This window comes from Berghia stephanieae, chromosome 1, assembly GCF_034508935.2.
Source record: "Berghia stephanieae isolate SIO BIC M18660-M18661 chromosome 1, UCSD_Bste_1.3, whole genome shotgun sequence".
NCBI classification, from domain to species: Eukaryota; Metazoa; Mollusca; class Gastropoda; order Nudibranchia; family Aeolidiidae; genus Berghia; species Berghia stephanieae.
Window position 1 is genome coordinate 72,808,828 of NC_088360.1, and position 12,274 is coordinate 72,821,101.

At 36.1% G+C, this 12,274-nt stretch overlaps 1 protein-coding gene across 5 annotated transcripts in view; it reads left to right on the forward strand.

Annotated features, from left to right (window-relative positions):
* LOC144956123 (N-acetylated-alpha-linked acidic dipeptidase 2-like) overlaps positions 1-12,274 on the forward strand; it is a 79,446-nt gene that overhangs the window by 22,956 nt on the left and 44,216 nt on the right. The window contains exon 1 of one of the 5 annotated variants that reach the window (XM_078886549.1): positions 3,583-3,702. The exons of 2 other annotated variants lie outside the window; for them this stretch is intronic. The gene's annotated coding sequence lies outside the window, so the exon portion shown is untranslated. Of the gene's footprint in view, positions 1-3,582; positions 3,703-8,500; positions 8,600-8,666; positions 8,804-12,274 lie in introns of those variants that run through there. 2 more of the 5 variants (XM_078886552.1, XM_078886483.1) reach the window with 2 other exon arrangements.

A 12,274-nucleotide genomic window follows, 5' to 3' on the forward strand; every position in this document is an offset into this window, starting at 1 on the left:
TTAGTCCCAGGTTTATTTCCCACTGATATCCTGTTTACATAGTCCCAGGTTCACTCTCCACTGGCGCCCACCTCCTATAGTGTCAGGTTCATTCTCCTCTGGTACCAAACTCTCATACCAAGCTTCAAAATTTAATTGTATCCATCTCCCTTTAGTCCCGGGTTTATTTCCCACTGATATCCTTTTTACATACTCTCAGGTTAAATCCCCACTGGTGTGCAATTCCCTGAATCCCAGGTTCACTCCCCACTGGCGCCCACCTTCTATAGTGTCAGGTTCATTCTCCTCTGGCACCCAACTCCTATAGTTCGGCTCGGATACCCACAGTTATCCATCTCTCACAGTCCAAGGTTAACTCCCAATTGGTGTGCACTTCCCTGAGTCCCAGGTTCACTCCACACTGGCGCCCATCTCCTATAGTGTCGGGTTCATTCTCCTCTGGTACTCAACTCCCATATCCGGCTTCAACTTTCAACGGTATCCATCTCCCTTTAGTCCCAGGTTTATTTCCCACTGATATCCTTTTTACACAGTCCCAGGTTAACTCCCCACTGGTGTGCAATTCCCTGAATCCCAGGTTCACTCCCCACTGGCGCCCACCTTCTATAGTGTCAGGTTCATTCTCCTCTGGTACTCAACTCCCATATCCGGCTTCAACTTTCAATGGTATCCATCTCCCTTTAGTCCCAGGTTTATTTCCCACTGATATCCTTTTTACATAGTCTCAGGTTAACTCCCCACTGGTGTGCAATTCCCTGACTCCCAGGATCACCCCCCACTGTTGCCAAACTCCCATAACTTTGCCGGATATTATCGGGTTTCGGCGGGTTTCGGCGGGTTTCGTAATAAAGCACTAATTCTTTTTTACGAAACCCGCCGAAACCGGCCGATAACCTTAGTCTCAGGTTCACTCCCGACTGGTGTACACTTCCCTGAGTCTCGGGTTCACTCCCCACAGTGGTCTACTTCCCATAACTTTGCTGAATATTGTCGGGTTTCGCCGGGTTTCGGCGGGTTTCGGCGCGGTTTCGTAAAAAAGCACTGGTTCTTTTTTACGAAACCCGCCGAAACCCAGTCCCAGGTTCACTCCCCAATGGTGTACACTTGCCTGAGTTCTAGGTTCACTCCCCACAGCCACCTACTTCCCATAACTTTGTCGGGATTCGTCGGGTTTCGTCGGGTTTCGGCGGGTTTCGGCGGGTTTCGCAGGGTTTCGGCGGGTTTCGGCGGGTTTCGTAAAAAAGACACACCCCAAAGAAAATATATAAATCAGACTATAAACGTTTAAGGTCCCACCTAGTTTTGTGTGTTGGTAGGCTTCATCCGGTGGACTGGAATAAAATTATTGAAACAATATTATTTAACTGTTTTTTTTTTCTTAATTGCATATTGAATTTGACTTTATATTAATATTAGTCATCTCATGTTTGTTTAATAACTCTCAAACAGCGGCTCCTTTCTTTTTTTTTTTTTTTTTTTTGGGGGGGGGGGGGGGGGGGGGGGGGGGGGGGGGGAGGGGGGTTGAAGGACACCCTATATGTTCGTATGTTCGTGTTTAACACGAATGAGTCTAACCGCTGCAACAATTTTCGTCTATCTCGAGGAGACATAACATTGGGCACTGCCTTGGCGGTATTCATCATCATCATCATTGCCTTTTTCACCCTGGGTCAGGGTATAGGCCACAGACAAACAGCCTCCATCCTTCTCTATCCTGAGCTAACTTCAATAACATTCTTGTCAACAAACTAATTTCCAATCACCTTTTTTATCAGGATGAAAGGTTAAATCCGACATAAAAGCAGGTCTGATAATAAAACTCAATTATGGGCTTGTTTTTACACTGTTTTAATAGACAATATTTTGCGTTGGTTCGAGAGTATTTCCATTACAACAATGATCCCATAAATATTTGAGTTATCAGACCTGCAAATAAGTAAACGTCGATTAAATCATAACATATTCAGACAAATCAAAAAGTCAAATGACAAAAGCAGGATACGGAATTTTAAAAACATATTTGGATGATCCCAAAGTATGAACCAACTGAAAGTAGAAACTATGAAAGGTGAAGGCTTATGAAGTATGCAAATTATCCGTATCTTTCTGACAAGTATATGGAATACCATTACACAGGAACTGATAGTGGGATACAATTGTTAAAGCCATTTAACTTTCTACATTGTCCGGACTTTAAAACTTGATGAAACGTTAACTGCTTCATAAGTTCTTAAAAGGTAAGAAAACCATGTGCTAAAAGCCATTTAAAAAATTTAGGTCGTTTTGTTTGGGTTAAATAGGTTTTCTTTCTTAATTGCTTTAAACGTAGAAATGCCACAACTACCGCAAGACCTCTTAGAACTAGTGTAATATGCTTTAAAATATGCATTCGATATCTGACCTGTAATATGATATAAAACAGCAATGAAAGGATTGGAAAAATTGCATTGCAGGCTAAATTTAATTTTAATCAGTGTACTCTGGCAAGGGAAATATCTAAATGATGACCTCGATGTGCCGATGTTCAGGTGGAATAATGTGTCTCACTTTTTCATGACTAAGTCAACCGATGTTGGCTTAGACATTTACCAGTTACCCTATGGCCATAGGGAACAAAAGTGTGATGTCAAAAACTGTCTGGCTCAGATCTCATTGGAAGGGTAAAACCACTCTTCCAGAGGATTGAATACATACTTTGTGTAAATGTTCTTCTCGTTTCAGAGTGATGACATGATCTTATTTTCTAGTCTAAATATATGCTGGTCATCAATAAATGTCATCCATCCTCGCTCTTTTACGTCCCGTTATCCCTATAATCTGTCTATACATCCTGCTACTAAAATAATTATGCCACATTTGATTCAATATATAACTTATTCATTATTAGTCCTCCGAAGGACTGGTTGTGTAAGGATCTCCAAGGATTTTGGAACCGGAAAATTAGAAGGTGTGACGTCACAACTTTTTCCCCCCTATTGTCACAAAACAATAGAATTGTCACCTTGGATAAAGTACTTACGTGTGATTGACTACCGATGAGAGATATTATAAGAGTTCTAGTAAGAAAAGATGCGTTTTGACTTGGAAATTTAGCTTCATTAGGCTTGCAAAGGAGAGGGCAAATAAATCATTGTGACACGCTTTGAATATGGTAAAAGAGTGGAGATGACACTCGCCTTTGGATCGGAAAGTTCCGGGTTCGACTCCCGCTTTGAGCGGAGCATAGTTGAGTCATTGAAAAAATGTTTTTTACTCACATTCTCTCATCGTAATCAGGTGTAAAATGAGTTCTTGATCGTTAACAGCTTTGTCTCTGACCGAACAGAAATTGTATATTGCCTGACAGGAGTCATGTCTCGTCCTACATGTTAAGTGTTGTTGTTGGCTAAGGACCCCTTATAAAGCGCTTTGAGAATGTATAGTAGTAATTGCTCTATATAAAAATGCCCAAGTTTAGCACTTTGCATTCTTATCACAATGAGTGTTTTCAATATTTTTTCTCTTTTACGCGAATTTGCCAACTAAACGAAATATCAGTTTCAGTGTCATTAGTAGCTTGTTTGACATCTGAACTAGAGTTTAATCTGAACGAGGACATGTGAGTTGAAAGCTTTAAATGTATTTTACACATTGTATAGTCTTACTCGCTTTCCATGACTTCTATCAATTGGATGTAATCGTGCCATTCGTCATCCTACTAGGGTATGTTTAGTTATCTTTCCATGTCAAGTTGTTTTCTTTTTCAAGATAGTAAAATAGTTAATATAGCATGTGGTTCTTTATGAGATACTCTGTTCTCGGGCGAGCAGCATGTGGTTCTTTATGAGATACTCTGTACTCGGGCGAGCGTTTACATTAATTTTTTCCCACGATATGGAGGGTGATAGTCAGCACCATGGGTTCCATAAATTAAAATGTTAACATGGTTTTTTTTTTTTTTTTATTGCGGATCAGTCTACTTTGTAGCTCTTGATATGGTTATGATTTATCTCTAGTTTACCATCACTGTTCTCGCTGATGTTGTTGGTTTTTTTTTTATGTCTTGAATAGCGAGTCAATCCCATGCATTTTGAATTCATTCTTTTAACTGTGTGTAAAACGTTGCGCAAACCTTATAACCCATCAATGACCAAATTAATGTTGCAGTCTATGGGATTCACGTCTGGGTACATTGGAGGTAATTGATATTTGGAAATAAATCGAATATGGTTTCTGTTCGTTCTGAAAATTATGTTGCATTGTTAGAAGCAAAAAACTTATTCCAGACTTTGTCCCGATTGATCATTTGTTTTTCAACGAGACGCGGCAACTACTTACACTAGTAACATGTGTATTATTATAACACTGCACTGCTAAAACAACACGCAAATTTGGAAACTTTCGATATCGTGATTTTTATACGAGTTTGATATATCTAACCAGCATGGTTTCTAAACTAATAAAGCATTTTTAAAAATAATAAAATTGGCCAAGATTTAACTTTAGATTTGGTTCTTCCTACTTGGAGATTTTCGAATACTTTTGGTTTCTACTTCGTACTGAAAACAAAAACAAAAAAAAAGATTGAGCTTTTATATGGCACAATATCCACTAAACGTGCCCAAAGCGCTTTGCAAAGGGTCACTGACCAACAGCAACACTTAATATGTAGAACAAGACATGACTCCTGTTAGGCGATATACTTTTTTTTTTTGCGACAGAGACAACGTTCTTGACGGCCAGGTATTCATTTTACGCCTGAGTACGGTGAGAGAATGAGTATAGAGCCTTTTTCAAGGACTCAACTATGCGCCGAGCAAGGCTCGAACCCAGGTACTTCCAATCCTAAAGCGCTGTCATACCACATGGCCACATAGCCGCACAAAAACAACCTGTAATGTTATGGAATGTTAATAAAACGGTCTCTGAGTTGTCGGCGTGTCCTTTTTACACCAAATTAAATACTTTTTCCACTTGCCTGTTAATACACAGGCGACACATTAATCAAATGTGGATGTTTGACCCATTTGTCCAAACACAGTGTTTGCGAGTGCCCTATTTTAATTAGCATATCAGGATCTAAAAACAAAAGAGGTCTCTCATGCCTAGATGACCAATGTAACATCATTTATGAATTAAGGGAAGAGTTTATAAATTTGATGGTGATGATGATGATGATGATGATGATGATGATAATAATTGGTGGCGATGGTGGTGGTTTTGTTTGGTTTTGATGATGCTGATGATGATGATGATGATGGTGATAGTGATGATGGTGATGATGATTATGATGATGATGATGGTGGTGGTGGTGTTTGGTTTTGATGCTGCTGCTGCTGCTGCTGCTGATGATGATGATGATGATGATGATGATGATGATGATGATGATGATGATGATGATGATGATGATGATGATGATGATGATGATGATGATGATGATGATGATGATGATGATGATGATAATGATGATGTTTCCTCCTTCATGTCTTTCCATCATTTATTTGAGATATTATGAAGGCAATGATGTTTATACAAATGATAGGTAGCTAAGGTTTGCAGCCAACGCTCATTGTACTGTTTCAACCCGTCTTACCATTTTCACCTCTCCGTTAACATTTTCACGACGACAGCCTCCAGCTCCCCCCCCCCCCCCCCCCCCCCCCCCCAACTGATCTTGACTTAAAAAATAGGTGACGAAGCCGTCATTTTGTAGACATTTCTGTTACACGTGCCTCAGATGATTTTGTTTCGACAAAGTTTTATCTGGTATATAGCTCTTTATTTTAAAAAATCAAAATAAACATATGACTATTTAAAGTTACTTTTTAAAATATAATGTATGACCTTTATTTTACATAACAAAGTCAAATTTACAATCTGATTTATAGGCAATTGGTAGGAAAATGCTTCTAAAATATCTATTAGATTCTTTTTTTGGCCAACTGTCTCTAAAACAGAGATGAGACCTTATATTTACAAGCACGCTGGAAACTTTAGGAGACACAGCAGTTTGCCATAGCGAAAGATAGACATAAACACAACATCTCTGTGTTGATAGATACTATCTTATGATTGTTTCCGTAATATAAATGGTATCGCGCCGCTTCAAAAAACAGCTGATAAGGTAAATTTTGATTGTAGAAGCAAATGCATGAAAATAGGGTTCATATTGCGCTTTATAAGGAGCATAAATATAAGTTTCTCAATTTGAAAAACCATATAAGTTCGTATGTCTGATCAATTTAAAATAAATAAATTCTGACCGTCTTGTTAACACCAAATATTTTTTAAAAACATGAGCTTTTGTATAACGCAATATCCACTAAGCGTACTCAAAGCGCTTTACAAGGGTTACAAGCCAGCAGCAACACTTACCATGTAAGACGACACTTGACGCCTTTTCGGCAATATTACATTCCCCCCCCCCCCCCCCCCCCCCCCCCCCCGACATGCTGCTAACGGCCAGGTACTCATTTTACACCAGAGTATGGTAAGAGAATGTAAGTAAAGAGCCAAGTACTCAACTAAGTACCGCTCTAAGCGAGACTCGAACCCGGTAGATAGATAGATAGATAGTATGAAGACGTCACTCAGGCCTTTTTATTGCTTTTTGCCATCCGCGTTTATGAGTAATTCTCACTTAACAGTATTAATCAGAATATAAACGTTCAAGGTCACACATAGTTTTGTGTATTGGTTCGTTATACTTCCGGATGGCAATATTGTGAGCTTCTTAGCCAAGCACATTCTCTCTCTCTCTCTCTCTCTCTCTATATATATATATATATATATATATATATATATATATATATATATATATATATGGAACAGCAACTTGTACACTTTTAACACACTTGACAGAAACAATTGTTACATGTTAATAGTTGAAAGCCAGAGGCGTAGCTGCCTGATAAGATTTCTACATTCATAAAAAAACTGATAACAATATGGATCAAACATGCAAATTTGTCAATTAGGAACATTTTCAAGTATTTCTCTAGTGAGACGAAGCGCGGAATTCTTTTTCATGGCATGCGGCGAATAGCAATATTATTAATAGATTGCCCACAACCAGGAACTCCGAATGGAGAGGACAAATTAATAATTATATCATTTTGATTATGCACCTCTTGTATTTGAAAACTGCGATTCCTTTGAAAGGTTAAACTGTACAAAAATTACACGGATAAAGAAGTTTAGACTCAGTGACTTTTCACATTTTCACATTCAAAGCCCCCCCTCCCCCCCCCCCCCCCCCCCCCCCCCCCCATTCAACAGCGAACTTAATTCAAGAATGACAAACATGTACCCAGCTGGATGGGTGACCAGTGGGGTTTTTGTGTGACCTTTATGAGTTGTCTTGTTCAACAGTTGATCGGGGATTATGTCTTTTGTGAAAGGCATTTTTCCTTGTCCTATTCATAGGATCCCCCCCCCCCCCAGTTTTTAAGGGTTTTTTTGGTTGTTTTTTTTGTTTTTGTATTTGTTTTTGTTTTTTTTTACATCAATGCCTTGTCTAAAATGTATACGTACCCCACGGTCTGCTTGTGTCCAATATATTACATGTTCGTTGTCCACCTGGGAAGATATAAATTATAAACGCTGTGAATCATTTTTCAACACTGTTAAGTACTATTTAAGTGATATCTATTGTTATTCTATTTCAAACACTATTTCAAATAACCCAAAATTATTCGCTAAGCTACGCCATTAAATGCAACTTTGTTGTAAATATTTTCCCCACGGGAAAAAGAATCAACACACCACTACCATAAACATTTTAAAGTTTGAGTCAAAACTGATTGAAAACGACGAAAAGATCAAAGGAATTCGGCATTGTGAGAAAACTATTTGGTCTACTGTCACTAGCTATTAGTATTTAAAATTCGTAATGTCACTTAAAATATTACTAAGCCCGCATGCAAAAAAAATCACGGCACCACATTTTGTAACTTTGGAGGAATTTGCGATATTCCGTGCGCACGGAACGGTTTAACATTGTTGTAATGGACAATATTTTGTGTCATTTTTTAACGATTTCCATTACAACGATGGGCCCGTAATGAATTGGGTTATCAGACCTGGAAATAAGTTCACGTCGATCTTAACCCAAGCAGGACAACATCAAAAAAGTTTAAAATGTCATTCACGTCTCTTAAGGGGTGGTTTGGGTCTAATTATTAGGAAAATCCTTCGAAAAATTGATTTTGAGATTTTGGTGGAAAATAATATTTTATTATCCTAGAAATAATATAAGTGAAGTCCAAATTCTTAAAGTAGACTATAAAGGCACGAAAAACACAGTAGAAAATGGTACAGGTAGTAAGAAAAGTGTGAAAAACGGGAAGCTATTTTGCTATTTTCTCAATATGTCATTTTTCTAAGGGTATGGGAAACTGTGTCAAACGTTTCTCAGAATCGATTCAATGAAATTGTCTGAAATTTTCCACATTTATCACAGAGATAATGTATTGTGTGACGCTGTTTCTTCTCGTTGATACGAGAGGCTAAGAAAATGATCAGTTATCGCAAAACTCGCGCTTACCTACTGACAACTTTTCACGTGTGTGAGTTGGTTACACTGTTTATGGCTGTTTTGGCGTTTGTGCTTCCCAAACTGGTGAGCATTTTACTCAATAGGGGAATCTTAATGGAGTGTTTCAATTGTCACTTGTTCTCATGTCCAATCTTTGCTTCTGTTAGTTGGTTAGAAGAAAAGGGAATGAAACCCTTGTACATTAGAAACCGTATCGATTTGAATCTACAACAGTGATATTCATGACTGAATTCTTAACTTCAAATTTGTGTTCATTGACTCTGTGAGGTAAGATTTGAAAAAAAAAAATGCGATTGTTTTGTTATCATTGGTTTAGATTGTTTTATTTACTGCTGTTACATACCTTTTCCTATACCCTTTTTTCTCTCCTTTCCCCCTTAAAAAGTACCTGTATTAAAGTAATCATATATTCATCATAATCGCCATCATCATCTTCATCATCTCGTCGGGAGTCTTCCCCCCCCCCCCCCTCCCCTCCCCTTAAAACTAAAAAAAAACCAAAACGGGATGGTGTCGTGAACGGATTTCTCAATCTCGTCCACGATATGTAAAATAAAGGAAAACGTTAAGAAAAAGTCTCCACCGAAGTGGGCGTTGCGGTAAAAAATGCCATGTATCAAGGCATCACGCGAATAGTCCGGGAATGTATTAAAATCAGTCAACACTTGACTATCTATCTGATTTCACAGAAGAGCTTTGGAAATGAATGCAACCCCGTTTTTATACCCATTGTGACGTCACAAACTCAGGGAAGAAATAACACATAACAGTGAATTGAACTAACAGTGACACCCAACAGGTTACCCAACATGAAAACAATTCACAACAACAACTCAATAGCCAAACAACAACAGACATTGAAACAATAACAAATACGTTCCCACAATGGGATAGGTGCTGTGAAACTACGGAAATCCATCTCTCTCTCTCTCTCTCTCTCTCTCTCTCTCTCTCTCTCTCTCTCTCTCTCTCTCTCTCTCTCTCTGTGTGTGTGTGTGTGTGTGTGTGTGTGTCTACTCTCTTTTCCTCTTTCGCTCTTTTTCTATCTATCTATCTATCTCTCTCTCTCTCTCACATACACATTCTCTCTCTCAATCTCTCTCTCTCTCTCTCTCTCTCTCTCTCTCTCTCTCTCTCTCTCTATTTCTTTCTCTCTTTCTTCCTCTCTGTCTGTCTTTCTTTCTTTTTCATCATTACTCCTCTCTCGTCTATCCTCCCTCTCTCTTGACCAAATTCATCCCCATATCATGCCCCGGCCGTTACCTTTTCCTCTTGCTCATAAAATTCTCCTACCCCGTCCATCCTGTATTTAAAAAAACTTTATTCTCTTTAATGTGTTATCCCATAATGATAGTACTATCCATTCCTTCAAACGTTTGATCCTTATACTCCTTTCATTCCTCGTCCTTCTCCACCTGTTTTGTTCTTTTGCCTACCGCATCAATATCCCACCACTACTACTATTACTGCTACTACTACTACTACTACTACTACTACTACTACTACTACTACTACTACTACTACTACTACTACTACTACTACTACTACTACTACTACTACTACTACTACTACTACTACTACTACTACTACTACTACTACAACTCTACAACTACTACTACTACTACTACTACTACTACTACTACACTGCTACTACTACTACTACTACTACTACTACTACTACTACTACTACTACTACTACTACTACTACTACTACTACTACTACTACACCGATTGAAACAATCGAATTATTGTTATTATTATTATTGTTATTATTATTATTATTATTATTATTATTATTATTATTATTATTATTATTATTATTATTATTATTATTATTATCGTTTCGTATCGTTTAAGAGCTAATAGGTTCTAGAAAGCTTGTTCTGTGTAATTTTTTTTTTTTGCATAGATACAATTTATTAATTATATTCAATGTTAATTGATATTCGTAATATTAGGTATTAAATATCTAATACACAAATGTCATATTCAATATTCGTAGTATAATTATTTACAATAATTTGACATGTCCAACTTTGTCCATTCGAGAGTTTAAAATAATTGATATACAAAATGTAATAATATCCAATGTCATGTTACATTATTCATCAAAATCAAATACCATGTTGGTAAGTTCTTTATCAATTACATTCTTAGAAATACTAATTAATTTTTTTTTAATTGTCTCAAAATTGAGATTATTCCAAATTGTCACAGTTCTTTGAATTAGTTTATTTTTCATTATAGACGAATTACATCTTTCAACAAATATATTAAACTTATCTCCCATGAGTATGTAACATGCGAATAATTAAAGAACATCATTATAATCTTTATAGTAAAAGCCATGCACGAGTCTATGTATATAGTGAAGGCAAATTTAGATACTTTAATCTTTCTAAATAGGATAGATGTCGAATGTCAGGCAAAAGTCTCCTAGCGCTTCTTCGTACGTTCTCAATCTTAACAGTCTGTCGCTTAAATAAGGGACTCCAAATACTATTTATGACAGACTTATAAAGTTGGACAAACGTTTTATAGCTAAAACTTCTGTATATAATTCCCACAAAATCTTTTTATACAATCACATATCAAAACACAATTTATTATCAAAAACGATTTCCAAGTCCCTTTCTGAGCATGTAGTTGGTATAACATTCATATTAATGTCACCCATGTCATAGTAGAATAAAAGGTTAGACCTACCAATGTGCAGCACTCTACATTTAGTATTATTAAAATGAAGCTGCCCATTTTCAGACCAATTGTATAGTGAATTTATATCATTTTCTAAGATATCTTTGGTGTCGTCAGCAAATAAATTGCTTTTAGAATTTATGGTATCAGGTACTAATGGTATATAGATAATGAACAGTAATGGACCGAATACACAGCCCAGAGGCTATTTGAGCATATGAGCTCAGAACAACTTTCACCTACAACAACCCGTGGTGTAAGGTCAGTTTATTATTATTATTATTATTATTATTATTATTATTATTATTATTATTATTTTTATTATTATTTTTTGTTATTATTTTTATTATATTTTTTATTACTATTTTGTTATCACTATTATTATTATTATTATTATTATTATTATTATTATTAATTTTTTAAATTATTATTTTTATTACTATTTTTGTTATCATTATTATTATTATTATTATTATTATTATTATTATTATTATTATTATTATTGTTACGCACCAAAGGCAGTGCATACAAAGACTGACAGGGAAGACACTCATTGATGGCCAGTCAACAAGTTATTTTATTTCAACTCTATAAATCATATATCACAGACTGAGTAACATTGAACAAGGTATTATAGAAATATATATAAATAGGAATATACGTTTTGTAATATAACGTCAATGCATAAGTGCAGTTAACTAATGAAAAGAATATAATGCAATCTTAAAATATATAATTTTGTGACATTATTTAGGAGTAATTAAATTTAATTCAATGTATTATTCATGGAAGTAAAATATTAGTAATACAATTGCAAAGGGTAATAACTCAATAATAATAATACACCATATATTTATTATTTTTATTGGCGGACTTCCGTAGTTTCACAGCCTTTTTATTACATTACTTAATCTTTTCGTTTTAATTGACTTCCAGCAAATTGCTTTTGAAATTTAAAAAAACCATACCACTTATATAAATGGACATTATCTTAAATAGAAATATTTATTGAACATTTCAACTATTTAAGTTAAGGTTAAT